Here is a 15,429-nt window from a genome sequence, read left to right as displayed (position 1 = left end):
TAACTGTAGTGTAATTAGTGGGATTGATTGATTTAATTTAAATTCAATTAATTAAAGGGTAAGTCATGGCAGGACAGCCGGGCCCCATGATCTGCTCCTCCTGCGATATGTGGGAACTCAGGGACACTTCCTGTTTCCCTGACAACTACATGTGCAGGAAGTGCATCCAGCTGCAGCTACTGACAGACCGCATTGCGGCGCTGGAGCTGTGATTGGATACATACTGGAGGTTGGACAGGAAGAAAGGGTGGAATCTGTATGGGTAGAATTGAGAAATACTAAGGGGAAAAAAACGTTGGTGGGAGTGGTTTATAGACCTCCAAACAGTAAGGTTGGGGATGGCATTAAAAGGGAAATTAAAGAAGCATGCAATAAGGGCACAGCAGTCATCATGGGTGACTTTAATCTACATATAGATTGGGCCAACCAAATTAGTAACAATACTGTGGAGGAGGAATTCCTGGAGTGTTTACGGGATGGTTTCCTGGACCAATATGTCGAGGAACCAACCAGCGATCAGGCCATCTTAGACTGGGTATTATGTAACGAGGAAGGATTAATTAGCAATCTTGTTGTACGAGGCCCCTTCGGTCGGAGCGATCATAATATGATCGAATTCTTCATTAAGATGGAGAATGAAGTAGTTGACTCGGAGACTAGGGTCCTCAATTTAAATAAAGGAAACTACGATGGTCTGAGGAGCGAGTTGGGTAGGATTGATTGGGGAATGGCACTCAAAGGGTTGACGGTGGATAGGCAATGGCAAACATTCAAAGACCGAATGGATGAACTACAGAATTTGTTCATCCCAGTTTGGCATAAAAATAAAACAAAAAAGGTGACCCAACCGTGGCTAACAAGGGAAATTAGGGACAGCATAAGGTCCAAGGAGAGGGCATATAAATTGGCCAGAAAAAGCAATAATCCTGAGGATTGGGAGCAGTTTAGGATTCAACAAAGGAGGACAAAGGGATTAATTAAGAAAGGGAAAATAGAATACGAGAGTAAGCTTTCAGGGAACATGAAAACTGACTGTAAAAGCTTTTATAGATATGTGAAGAGAAAAAGATTGGTGAAGTCAAGCGTAGGTCCCTTGCAGTCAGAATCGGGGGAATTTATAATGGGGAACAAAGAAATGGCTGACCAATTAAATACATATTTTGGTTCTGTCTTCACAATGGAGGACACAAATAACCTCCCAGAGATGCCGGGGAACATAGGGTCTGATGAAAGGGTGGAACTGAAAGATAGCAGTATTTGTAGGGAAATGGTGTTAGGAAAATTGATGGGACTGAAGGCCGATAAATCCCCAGGGCCTGATAATCTACATCCCAGGGTACTTAAGGAAGTGGCCCTAGAAATAATAGATGCATTGCTGGTCATCTTCCAGAACTCAATAGACTCTGGAACGGTACCCATGGATTGGCAGGTAGCTAATGTTACCCCACTATTCAAAAAAGGTGGTAGAGAAAAGGCGGGGAATTATAGACCGGTAAGCTTGACATCGGTAGTGGGGAAAATGCTAGAGTCCATTATAAAAGATGTAATAGCAGAGCACTTGGAAAGCAGTGACTGGATCGGACAAAGTCAACATGGATTTACAAAAGGTAAATCATGCTTGACTAATCTACTGGAATTTTTTGAGGATGTAACTGGTAAAATAGATAAGGGAGAACCAGTGGATGTAGTTTATTTGGACTTTCAGAAGGCTTTCGATAAGGTCCCGCATAAGAGATTAACGTGCAAAATTAAGGCACATGGGGTTGGGGGCAAGGTATTGACTTGGATAGAGAACTGGTTGGCAGACAGAAAGCAAAGAGTTGGAATAAATGGGTCGTTTTCCGAGTGGCAGGCAGTGACTAGTGGGGTACCGCAAGGATCGGTCCTAGGACCCCAGCTGTTCACAATATATATTAATGATCTGGACGAGGGAATTGGATGTAATATCTCCAAATTTGCAGACGACACAAAGCTGGGTGGGAGGGTATGCTGTGAGGAGGATGTCGTGAAACTCCAGCACGATTTGGACAGGTTGGGTGATTGGGCAGAAACATGGCAAATGCAGTATAATGTGGATAAATGTGAGGTTATCCACTTTGGTGGCAAAAACAGGAAGGCAGATTATTATTTGAATGGCAATAGATTGGGAGAAGGGGATGTGCAAAGAGACCTGGGTGTTCTTGTACACCAGTCGCTGAAGGTAAGCATGCAGGTGCAGCAGGCGGTTAAGAAGGCAAATGGTATGTTGGCCTTCGTAGCAAGAGGGTTCGAGTACAAGAACAAGGATGTCTTGCTGCAGTTGTACAGGGCCTTGGTGAAACCACACCTTGAGTATTGTGTGCAGTTTTGGTCGCCTTACCTGAGGAAGGACGTTCTTGCCATGGAAGGAGTGCAGCGAAGATTCACCAGGCTGATACCTGGGATGGCAGGAATGACGTATGAGGAGAGATTGTGTCGATTGGGCTTATACTCACTGGAGTTTAGAAGATTGAGAGGGGATCTCATTGAAACCTATAAAATTCTGTCAGGCCTGGACAGGCTAGATGCAGGAAGGATGTTTCTGATGGCCGGGGAGTCCAGAACCAGGGGTCATAGTCTAAGGATAAGGGGTAAGCCATTTAGGACTGAAATGAGGAGGAATTTCTTCACCCAGAGAGTGGTGAACCTGTGGAATTCTCTGCCACAGAGGGCGGTGGAGGCCAGTTCATTAAGTATATTCAAGAAAGAGTTAGATATATTTCTTAAGGCTAAAGGGATCAAGGGATATGGGGAGAAGGCAGGGACAGGGTACTGAATTTGGATGATCAGCCATGATCTCATTGAATGGCGGAGCAGGCTCGAAGGGCCGAATGGCCCACTCCTGCTCCTATCTTCTACGTTTCTATGTTTCTATGCTGAACTCGACACAATCAGCTGGCGTGTTTTGCGAACGGCGTGGATCACGCTGAAAATGTGCTAAAATGGGAAGAGCCTGGTAAAATCGGATTCTGTAAGCAGTTAACAAGCTGTTAGCTGCCTTAAGTGCCTCTCCCGCCACTTGGTGGCGGGTCTGAGCGGGTCTCCCAGACCCGACACTTGGCAAAGTTGCGTGGAGGCGGGTTGACGGCGGGTTTGGAACCCGCCGTCAATCAAATCGAATTTAACCTCTGACTCGCCTCCAAACCCGCCCTCTGAGCACCGGTAAAATCGCAGCCATTGTCTCCGGATCATTAGTCCAGGTCTCTGGGTTACTGGTCCAGAGTACCCGAGTACATGAAAGAATATGCGAAGAGTATGTGAAGAATTAAAGTCTCGCAGATGTTACTATTTAATACTGTTTGATGGGTGGTATTGCAGATATTTCTAGGTCATATAAATAGATTCTCAGGGCTGGATTTTCATTGAGGAGTCGGGTAGGAGGCGGTGATGCGCCATCAATTACTCATAAAAGACTGAGAGTTAAGAGAGTAACTAAAGGCTTTTATTAGCAAAGAACAGAGCATGCCTCTCGTGGTTGACTGGGTTCCAAGAAGGCAGGGGGCTGCAGGTCAATCACCTTTATACCTGGGCCTGTGTGGGTGGAGCCAGCCGAGACATGTTGAGGCATGCATAGGTACAACAGTGTGTAACAACAACAACAACACCCCTTGTTTAAAATTGAGTCCGGCGGGGTGAAGTGTACTAAAGGTTCGTGTAAGTAAGTCTATCAGGTGGCCTTGTATGCCATCCTGATCGTCGTGGTGGCGGCAGTGATGGTGCAGCATCCAACGTTGAGTCTGGCGTCTCATTGAGTGGTTGGGTGGTCAATGACGGGTCCTGGGGCTGCGGCATGCCATCTAGCGGGGTTGGGTTGTGGGTAGTGGTGGATGGCAATGGTAGTGTTTCAGGAGCACCCAAAGGTGCGAGATCTCGTGTGGGGGCTGTGTCCTCCCGCCCGTCCGGGTACGCTATGTAAGCGTACTGGGGGTAGGCGTGGGTAGTGGTGGATGGCGAGGGGGGTGTTTCGGGAGCACCCGAAGGTGCGAGGTCTCGTATGGAGACTGTGTCCTCCCGCCCGTCCGGGTACACCACGTAAGCATACTGAGGGTTGGCATGGAGGAGGCTCACCCTCTCGACCAGGGGGTCCGTCTTATGGGACCTCACGTGCTTCCGCAGTAGGACGGGTCCTGGAGAAGTCAGCCATGTCGGTAATGAGGTCCCCGATGTGGAGTTCCTGGGGAAGGAGAACATTCTCTCGTGAGGGGTAGCATTGGTGGCTGTACAGAGCAGTGACCGAATGGAATGGAGCGCCGCAGGGAGGACTTCCTGCCAGCGAGAGGTCGGAAGGCCCTTAGATTTCAAGTTTAAAAGGACTGCCTTCCAGACCGTCGCATTCTCCCTTTCCACCTGGCCATTCCCCCGGGGGTTGTAGCTGGTGGTCCTGCTTGTAGCGATACCTCTCGAGAGCAGGTACTGCCGGAGTTCGTCGCTCATAAAGGATGAGCCCCTATCGCTATGAATATAGCTAGGGAAACCGAACAAGGCGAAGAGGTCATTCAGACATTTAATGACCGTGGTACTGGTCATGTCTGAGCAAGGGATGGCAAACGGGAAACGGGAGCACTCATCAATTATGTTGAGGAAGTACACATTGCGGTCGGAGGAGGGGAGGGGCCCTTTAAAATCGATGCTCAGCCGTTCAAAGGGGCGCGTGGCTTTGATCAGGCTTGCTCTGTCTGGCCTATAAAAATGCGGTTTGCACTCGGCACAGATTTGGCAGTTCCTGGTCATGGTCCTGACCTCCTCGATGGAGTAGGGCAGGTTACGGGACTTGATGAAGTGAAAAAACCTGGTGACCCCCGGGTGGCAGAGGCCATTGTGGAGGGTCTTCAGTCTATCGACCTGCGCGTTGACGCATGTACCACGTGATAGGGCATCTGGGGGCTCATTGAGTTTCCCGGGCCGGTACAAGATATCGTAATTGTAGGTGGAGAGTTCGATTCTCCACCTCAAGATCTTGTCGTTCTTGATTTTGCCCCTCTGCTTATTATTAAACATAAAAGCTACTGAACGCTGGTCAGTGAGCAGGGTAAATCGTTTTCCGGCCAGGTAATGCCTCCAATGTCGCACAGCTTCCACAATGGCCTGGGCCTCCTTTTCGACAGAGGAGTGTCGAATCTCAGGGCCCTGGAGGGTCCTTGAGAAAAAGGCCACGGGTCTCCCCGCCTGGTTAAGGGTTGCAGCTAGGGCAAAGTCGGATGCGTCGCTCTCCACTTGGAAAGGGATGGACTCATCCACTGCGTGCATTGTGGCCTTCGCAATATCTCCTTTTATGAGAGTGAAGGCTGCACAGGCCTCTGCTGTCAGGGGGAAGGAGGTGGACTTGATGAGGGGTCTGGCTTTGTCCGCATAGTTGGGCACCCACTGAGCATAGTACGAGAAAAACCCTAGGCATCTCTTCAGTGCTTTTTGGCAGTGGGGGAGGGGGAGCTCCATAAGGGGGCGCATCCTGTCGGGGTCGGGGCCGATGACTCCGTTCTCCACTACACAGCCAAGAATGGCAAGGCGCTTGGTACGAAACATACATTTGTCCTTGTTGTATGTTAGGTTCAGCCGCTGGGCCGTACGGAGGAATTTCTCTAGATTAACATCATGGTCCTGCTGGTCGCAGCCGCAGATGGTGACGTTGTCTGGATAGGGGAAAGTGGCCTGGAGCGTGTTCTGGTCGACCATCCGGTCCATCTCCCGTTGGAAGACTGAAACCCCGTTGGTGACGCCGAAGGGAACTCTGAGGAAGTGGTAGAGACGACCGTCAGCTTCAAAAGCTGTGTACTGGCGGTCCTCAGCCCTGATGGGGAGCTGGTGGTATGCCGACTTCAGATCAATCGTCGAGAACACCCGGTATTGTGCTATCTGATTGACCATGTCAGATATGTGGGGGAGTGGGTATGCATCTAGCTGGGTGTAGCGATTGATCGTCTGGCTGTAGTCAATAACTAGGCGCTGTTTTTCGCCAGTCTTCACTACCACCACTTGTGCTCGCCATGGGCTGGTGCTACTTTCAATAATCCCTTCCTTCAGGAGTCTTGCTACCTCGGATTTAATGAAGCTCCTATCCCCGGCACTGTAACGCCTGCTTTTGGTAGCGATGGGCTTACAGTCGCGGGTGAGGTTAGCGAACAAGGAGGGGGGGGGGACTTTAAGGGTGGAGAGGCTGCAAATGGTGCGCGGCGGGCGATTTAAAAGCTGCTGGCTGCAGACTGTGAGTGGGGGGAGGGGTCCGTCGTACGCTAATGTGACACTCTTAAGGTTGCACTGAAAATCCAACCCCAGTAGAACGGCAGCGCAAAGATGGGGCAGGACCAGGAGTTTAAAATTTTTGTATTCTGTGCCCCTTACTGAAAGGGTCACTACACAGTAGCCACCGACGTCCGCTGACTGGGCTTTGGAGGCCAAAGAGATCCGATGTCGCGTCGGCAGGACCGGGAGAGAGTAACTGCGCACCGTGTCGGGGTGGATAAAGCTTTCCGTGCTCCCGCTGTCGAAAAGGCAGGTAGTGGCGCGGCCGTTTACCTTAATGTCCATCATGGACCTGGACAGTTGATGAGGGAGAGATTGGTCCAGCGTCACGGAGGCCAGCGTATGGTCAAGCGAGTCGATGTGGTTGTCAGATGAGGCAGTGGTTGAGTCCGGGTCCCCCGTGGTTGAAGTTGGAGACATCCGAGATGGCGGACAAAGTGGCGGCGCCCATGGTCCCGATCCCCACGTGGCTGGGGGAGCCCAAGATGGCGGACAAGATGGCTGCCCCCACGGTTCGCACGCGGCGCTGCTGGCGTTAGCGGTTTTACCTTTGCAGGCGCTGACATAGTGTCCTTTCATCCCGCAGCCGGAGCAGGTAGCGTTTCTCGCCGGGCAGCGTGCTCTGGGGTGTTTTGCCTGGCCACAAAAATAACATTTCTGTGCCTTGGACATCGCAGCAGCAGTTGAAGGTGGCGGTCCCATGACCCAAGGTTGTGGCGTCCACGTTGCGGAGCGGTTAGGGGAGAAGGCGTCCATATTCCTGTGGGCCGCGTCGAGCGAGAGCGCGAGGGACACTGCCTTTCTCAGGTCCATTTCTCCCTTTTCCAACAGTCTCTGCCGGGAGTAGTCGGACCTTAGACCCGCAACGAAAGCATCTCGGATCAGTCCCTCCGTGTGTGCTGCGGCTGATGCTTCTTTGCAATCGCAGTCTCGGCCGAGTATCCGTAGTGCCCGTAGGAAGGCCTCCACCGATTCCCCGGGCTGCTGTCTGCGGGATCTTAAGAGGTGCCGGGCATAGACCGTATTTACCGGGCGTGCGTATTGCCCTTTTAGCAGACCGATAGCCGCCGCGTAGGTCGTCGCATCCTGGATTATTGTATAAACTTGGTGGCTCACCTTTGAGGCCAGGATTTCCAACTTGTTTTCGTCCAGGGTCACAGTTGAGGCTTGCAGGTAGGCCTCGAAGCAACGCAGCGAATGCGCGAATTTGGTAGCCGAACCCGCTTCTTGGGGGTCTAGGTCCAGGCATGTTGGTCTGAGGGCTCGCAGCAGCTCCTGTTGCTCAGCGTTTGGTGCAGCAGCCTGCTGTTCAGCGTTTGGTGCAGCAGCCTGCTGTTCAGCGTTTGGTGCAGCAGCCTGCTGTTCAGCAAATGTCGACATTTTGTTTTTGCTAATAAAATTGATGCGCCATCAATTACTCATAAAAGACTGAGGGCTAGATTTTCAGTTGCTTGCGCCAGCAGTTAGCGCCTTAAGAGAAGTGATTTCCGGGCGCTATGCGTGTAGCGCCCGGGCGCAGCGCAGTTTGCGCCCCGCCCCAAATTAAGTTGCCCGTTAGCGCCGGCGCAAAGTTTAGCGCCCGCCCGGATGCGCGCGCAGAAAATGACGTCACATCCTCGTGCAACGCCCTTTGGCCGCCCCGATTGCAAACTTCAGTCGGACCGCCCCATTGTGCGGCGGGCGGCCGGAGCGTTTGGAAAAAGGAACGCAACACAACCAGCGCGGGCCCCGGGGGGCGCTAATTAAAGGGAACGTCCTCTCCAGTATAAAGGCCATCCATTATTTCAGAAAACAGTCTTGTGCAACGCATTTCTGGAGACACAACAAGGAGGATAGCTAACTGGTTTCAAGCAGCAAGAGCCAGGTATTTTTGGACTCAGGCAACAGCGCTGCAAGTGGCCATTTGGAAATTAGAGTGTTTGCCAGGATTTGATGGGGGTTGCATGGGGTGCCAACGCGGAGCTGCAGCTCCATGTCCGTAGGGCTCGCAGACGTATTGTGAGAGGGGCAGCCCTGGCTAGAGGCAGAGGGGGCTACAGGCGTCGGCCACGTAGGCCTTACCCAGTCAGGCTATACCGCCAGCAGCGCTCCTACCTAAACATGAGTGCCGCGCGATGTGTTAAAAGGCTCCGATTCCGGAAGGGGGTGATTGCAGAGATCTGCCACCTGCTTCGCCGAGATCTGCGGCCAAAGCTCAGGTGCAGGACGTCTCTGTCGGTGGAAGTGAAGGTGACGGTGGCATTGAACTTCTATGCCACCGGCTCCTTCCAATACGCTGCTGGGGACATAGCAAACATCTCCCAGTACGGCGCGCATCGCTGCATCCGCCAGGTGACCGAAGCACTGTTCAGAAGGAGAAGCCAATTCATCTCCTTCCCCATGGCCCTGGAGAGCCAGCATCAGCGCGCATTGGGATTTTCCAGACTCGGGGAATTCCCCTTGGTGCAGGGCGCCATTGACTGTACGCATGTGGCTTTGCGGGCCCCTCTGGAGCATGGCGAGCAGTATCGCAACAGGAAGGGCTACCATTCTCTGAATGTGCAGCTGGTCTGTGACCACAAGCAGCGCATCATGGCAGTCAATGCCAGCTTCCCAGGCAGCAGCCACGATGCCTTTATCCTGCGGCAGAGTACTGTGCATGACATGTTCCAGGCACAGCCTCCCCCAAGAGGATGGCTACTCGGGGACAAAGGCTATCCTTTGTGCACCTGGCTCATGACCCCGCTCCGCGCGCCCAGGACCGCTGCTGAAGAGGCCTACAACGAGAGCCATCAAACCACCCGCAACATCATCGAGCTAACTATTGGGGTCCTCAAGCAGCGGTTCCGCTGCCTTGATCGCTCCGGAGGAGCTCTCCAGTATTCGCCGGACCGGGTCTCCCAATTTGTGGTGGTTTGCTGCATGCTACACAACCTGGCTATCCGCAGGACTCAGGCACTGCCACCTGACGTTGGACCAGCACCTCAGGAGGAGGAGCAGGAGGAGCATGAGGAGGAGGAGGAGGAGGAGGAGGAGGAGCAGGAGTACGTTCCCAGGAGGGAGCGACCAGGGCCAAGGGCCGCACGACGCCACCTTATTACACGGTACTTCTAAGCCCCCTGTCAGGGAATGGCCAGGGGCCATGAGGGAAGATGAATGCAGCCGCTCCGCAAGCCCTCAGCCGGCGAAGCCAACAAACACTAAGAAGAACAACCATGGAGACTGCATGAATAAAGATAATTTTTTATTAAACAAAAATGAAAAGCCCTTCCCACATGAATCCCCAAAAACAATAAACGGGCCCCACAAAAAGCCCAACAAACGACTCACTCCCACAAACTGGGGAGGAGCCACTCCACCTTTATTGAAACCGGGCCTCAACGTCGGCCTAACGCAAAAAAAAAGCCCTCCAAAAGCACAACCATGGGCAAAATAAAGATGGCCACCGCCATATTAAAGGAAAGCTGGCCACACCCTCTACTGAGTGGCCCGCGAGGGCGAGACCTTGGCCAGCATTTTGCCTCCCCTGCCCTGCCTGCTGCTCCTTCGCAAGCTCTGCCCAGTGGCTGCTGCGAGGCTGGGGGAAGGCGCCTGAGGCTCAGATGCCCTTCCGCCAGATGCCACTGGGGGGCGGCCTACACTGCGTTTGGGCCTCGAGGGGCCGTCTCCTGAGTGGCGCGCCTGAGCCTGGCCACCATCAGCTGCAGCCGCTTGCCCTTGACGCCCCAGAGGGGGAATGGCGGCGACGGATGGTGCAATGTGGGCCAGCTGGCGTCTGGGATGCGCTGGCTGGTGCTGTGGCGCGGTGGCACTCGGCCGGGCCCGCACTGCAGGATCCGCAGCAATCAGCCGACGGCCGGCTTGCTGGGATGGTCCAGCGCGGCGCCTGCCCTGGCGATGCCTGCCTGAGACAGCGCGTGTGGCAGCAGTGAGTGGCCCTCTGGTCCTGGTGTGCGCGCGCATCACATCCGCCAGGGTCTTGACGGCATCAGTTAGCATGCGGCCAGTCGCGGCAGTTGCTGCCCCGAACTCGCGCACACTGGTCGCCAGCGACTCGATGGCCTCAGGCATGCGCCCCACCACGCTCATGAGCTCCGTGTGGCGCCGGTCCGAGTCGTCGGCCATCTGATCGAGCTTCCGCACCTCCTCCGAAGTGAAGGTGTCCGGACTGGAGTCGCGACTCTCCCGCTGGGGAGGAGGGGGCCGAACTAGGGGACCCTTGCCGCGTTGGTGACGGCGAGTTTGCCGAGCAGCAGCACTCCCCTCTGATCCTTCCCCCCTTTGGGGGGAAGGCCGCGGGCCACGCGCACGGCTGCTGGGTGGCTGGACGCCACTGGTCCCAGAAGCTGCATTGCCCTGCGACAGTTCCTCCAGGCACTCGTCCAGTGAGGAGGTGTCGAGCATTTCCTCCTCTCCTGCGGGACGTGACTGTTCCCCCGAAGGTCCGGCTTGCTCCTCCTCCTCCTCCTGGTTGGAGGTGCTGTCACTGGCAGCCTCAGGGTCCTGGTCGTCACCAGCTGAAAGCAGGAATGCACAAGAGTAGCTTCAGAGTGAGGAGACGGCGTCAGCGAGGGAGTTAGGACTGGTGGGATTCAGCGCATTGGTGGGACAGTGGCAAAGGAGGTAGCTCGGATGGGCCAGTGCGACGCGAGAGGGCCAAAAGGCGAGGTCCTTACCATTGCCGGGCAGTGGAGGGTCGGATACACCGCACGCTGTGGGGACAATCACACGTGCTCCCATGAGCACACACACGCGCTCCTCCAGCCGAGTGAGCTCCTGCAGCTTGGCGCGGCCACCCCTGGCACGGGCCTGGCGATTAAACGCTACTTTAGCCTGCAAGAGAAAGGACGGGCTGTAAGGGCGCAGTGAAGCCCTGATGTAGTGTGCACTGCCTCCCATGGTGGAATAGCTTGGACAGAGTGAAGCCCTGATGTAGTGTGCACTGCCTCCCATGGTGGAATAGCTTGGACAGAGTGAAGCCCTGATGTAGTGTGCACTGCCTCCCATGGTGGAATAGCTTGGACAGAGTGAAGCCCTGATGTAGTGTGCACTGCCTCCCATGGTGGAATAGCTTGGCCAAAGTGTAGAGTGCCGAATGGCCATTTGATGCTCATGACTGTCCCAATGCTGCTGGCTGAGGGCTGGCCAAAAGGACTTTCAGGTCCCTTTGCCCATCATGTCAGGTGTACATGCAAGAATGAGGAGGAGACTGGAAAGGCTACTCACCCTCACAATCCTGGTCAGATCGTTGTACTTCTTACGGCATTGTGTGTGGGTCCTGGGGGCCTCGCCGGTGAATGTCACCCTCTGGGCGATCTGCTTCCAGGCTTTGGTGTAGTCGTGGTGGGTTGGATTCCTCCCACTGTCTGGAAACAAGATCTTGCGCCTCACCTCCAGAGCTGTGAGCATGATGTCCAGATCACCCTCTGAGAAGCGCAGGGCACGCTGACGGGCCTTCTCTGGCGTTGCCATGACTCCCTGGGGCTGAGCAGTAGTGTTGAGGCCTCTTTGCAAGGCTGCAGTGTGCAGGGCGTGGCAGCAGACTAATTCGTCCCTTCCCCCTTTAAGAGCTGGTCGGCACCACGGGGTCTGCTGTCAGTGCAAAAATGACCGCACCCGTGCTGCGCCCCGCCTGGGCGCTATCCCTCTGGACCGCCGGCTTAGCGCCTAAAGAGAGTAGTGGAACGCCTCTTTTAGCGCTCCACCAACCTCTTAGGGCGAAGCCACTGAATTCCCGGCAACGGGGCGCTACTTTGGGGCGGGCGCTAACTTCGGGCGGGCGCTAAAGCTAGCGCCCCAAAACTGCCTAAACTGAAAATCTAGCCCTGAGAGTTAAGAGAGTAACTAAAGGCTTTTATTAGCAAAGAACAGAGCATGCCTCTCGTGGTTGACTGGGTTCCAAGAAGGCAGGGGGCTGCAGGTCAATCACCTTTATACCTGGGCCTGTGTGGGTGGAGCCAGCTGAGACATGTTGAGGCATGCATAGGTACAACAGTGTGTAACAACAACAACAACAACAGTGGTTTACCACAGGCGGGACTACAACTTTCGGGGTTGTAGTCCTGCCTCCATCGAGTTCTAGCCAACCCACTCGATTTTGACTTGATTGACCTTGTTGAGCCCGCCCAGCAGGCTCAGCAGGCCAATTAAGGGCCATCCGGCAACAGATGACGTCACAGATTGATATTTCATCTGTCAAGACCTTTTGACAGATTTAATATCAGCGTTTCACAGCTGTTTGAAGCTGTCAAACACTGACAATCTGTATTCTAAGTTAATTCCTTCCTCTCAGGATGATTTAGAGATCTCCCCAGAACGGAAAGCTGAATGCTGCAATTTTTGACAGCTCACAGCCATTCTGCTTTCTGTGCCGGTGAGATGAGGGACTCCCGAGACCTGAAGGAAGGAAGGCTGTAAAGGTAAGTAAATGTATGTAAAACTTCTTTAAACACTTTACACACACCAAACACACTTACCTTTGCACTCATGCACCCATCACTCACCTGAACACCGGACGTCTTGACCCCTCCAAGCCCTTCATCCCGACGGTCCGCCTCTTCTAACTTGGCGTGGTTTGGAGCCGTCGGGAGTCCCACACTTCAACATTAAAAATAGGGATTAGGCTAAAAAGTGCCTGTTAACTACCTGTTAACAGGCAGTTAATTGGCACTAATCCCCTTCCCGCCTCGGGGAGGCGGGTCCCAGTGCGGGGCGGGTACCTGCGTCCTTTGAAACTGGCATGGAGGCGGGTTGGGGGCAGGATGGGGTTGTGACCCTCGATTTCGGGATTTTAACCCCCCACATGCCTCCAATCCCACCTCCACGGCCCAATGAAAATCCTGCCCTCAGTTTCAGATGCTCCTTTAAACCGACCTCTTTGACCAAGCTTTTAGTCACCTGTCCGAATATCTCTTTGTGTGGCTCATTGTCAAATTTTGACTGATAACTCTCTGGTGAAGCACCTTTCAGACATTTTACTATGTTAAAGGCGCTATATAAATGCAAGTTGTTGCTGCTGTTGTTGTTAGTTAGTTATCCGACTAGCAACAATGATGCTCAACAGTTTCCGAACAGTTCTCCAATCAATCGGTCCGGACCTTCCTCGGACAGGCTGGGAGTGTTTTGTCTGGGGCCGTTGCTCTGATGCGGGCACCCTTCAAAGTATCAGCGCTTTGCGAAACGAAAGTGGCGAATTTTTTGCCTCTTTTAAAATCAACCGCTGATGCACTGAAAGCGCTAACGGCAAAGGGGTTTTCTGAAGTATTCTGCTTTTCACAATCTTGGGCTTACTTTTAAAACAAAGTGAAAATCGCTCACTTTTACTAATTTCTTCCTAAATCAAAACCCGATGAAAGGACAGAAAGGAGTCCCGGATTAGTCTGTTGTAATGCAGATGTCATCTTCTTGGTGGTAGGGTGCTTGTAAGGATCAAGGACTAACTGTGTCCAGTTTGAGAGTCTCTTCAGAGGCATTGTTCCATTTTGCGGTGGGTTTGATGCATGGAGAAAAGAGGTTCTTTCTGAACTGTGCTGCAACATGTCACCAAAATGGTGCAGAATCCCCTCTCTGTGTCCCTATAATAGTTCCCCATTGAATGCGCATAGAGAATAACAAATACCTAGCTAGAAAGAAGAAAAGTGGGCCAGTGGGGGAGTGTTCCGAGGGTGTTTTAAGGTAACGAGATCAGTTTATAGCCCTCGCTTGCAACCCGCGATTAGATCATTGTCATCAATTGTTTTTAATATAAAGTTTCTATTTTTTGAATGCGTAAGATTAAACCGCTGTCTTCAAAGAAAGGAAGAACTTGCATTTATATAGCGCCTTTCACAACCTCAGGACATCCAAAAATGCTTTACAGCCAACAGAGTACTTTTGAAGTGTAGCCGTTATTGCACTGTAGGGAAACGCGGCAGCCGACTTGCGCATAGCAAGATCCCACAAACAGCAACGTGATAATGACCAGGTAATCTGTTTTAGAGATGTTGGTTGAGGGATAAATATTGGCCAGGACACCGGGGAGAACTCCCCGGCTCTTCTTTGAAATAGTGCCCGTGGGACCTTTTGCGTCCGCCCGAGGGAGAGCAGACAGGTAAGACCCACAGGTCACTGTAACTGCCTGCCCGCCTGGTTTTCGCTGGGTGGGCAGGGTTAAAACTGGCCCTTGGGTGTATGGTGTGCATGTAAACTGAGGTAGCAGAAAAGAGTTTCAATGAAAAAGAAATAATGGATTTCAGCTGATGTTATTTTTGGCAAACAAAAAAAAAAAATTGAGCTTTTAAGGCCATTCTGAATTATAGCAGCTCCCTTATTTGATGTGGAAAAACGTTCATTCTAATTGTAAAGATGAGACCAGTAAGGTAAGACCCAGCGTCAATGTTTCCGTTAAGCTGCGCGGCTGTGCGGCGGTCTTGAGGTCCCGCGCAGGCCCACGGTCACTGGCTTTTGAATGGGAAACTCGCGCACGTGCAGAAATTTGAACAGGCTGCGCACCCAATAAAACATTGTCCAGCATACTGCTGTTGATAATGATGGAGGACGGTAGTCAGACAGTGTCACGGCGCAGAGCCAGGAATAAAGGAACGACAGTTTTGCCTTTTGGTGCATCAGTTTACAAAGTATATTTGCTCGGAAGTGTACATCATCAGCTCAGCGCAAGAGCGCTCTCCGCCTCTTGCTTTTCTCCAATTATTTCACCCGCATCGTATTCTTTTGAAAAGTCACTTCAATTTGTTTGCGATAGCCTAGGAATTCCTTTCAAGGCGACAAAGTAACCTCTGGCTGGTTGATTTTTGAGTTTATAAAAATGTTGTGAAGTTTAGGCAACCAAAAAAGAAAATGTGAACCTTGCCAGTTACAAAAATTATGATTGCTGTGAGAAATCCTGTTGGATATTTTTTAAACAGATTACAACGCTACTTATAGTTTCAGCTCTGCAGCAGGTCCACTTTCTCATTTGTAAAGGTTCCCTATTATTCCTATCAAAACTGCGTTCAAGCCCAGTCTATCCCCGATCTTTTGATGTTCTGAATCCTCTTCATATCCCCAAATAAAAAGTCAGTGATTAAGACAGAGTTCCTGATGGGAAGCATGCTCACGGTGCTCATGGTTTCTTTAACTCGAAGGTTTTCTCAGTGAATCAAACTTTTCTCCGCTCAGGGGCCTCCACAAAAAGCTCCATGAAAAGATGGATAG

The sequence above is a fragment of the Somniosus microcephalus genome, chromosome 15 (assembly GCF_052327205.1).
Source record: "Somniosus microcephalus isolate GS21.2 chromosome 15, FLI_Smic_1.0, whole genome shotgun sequence".
NCBI classification, from domain to species: domain Eukaryota; kingdom Metazoa; phylum Chordata; class Chondrichthyes; order Squaliformes; family Somniosidae; genus Somniosus; species Somniosus microcephalus.
The sequence above is the reverse complement of the archived record's forward strand: the minus strand, read 5'-3'. Positions refer to the sequence as shown.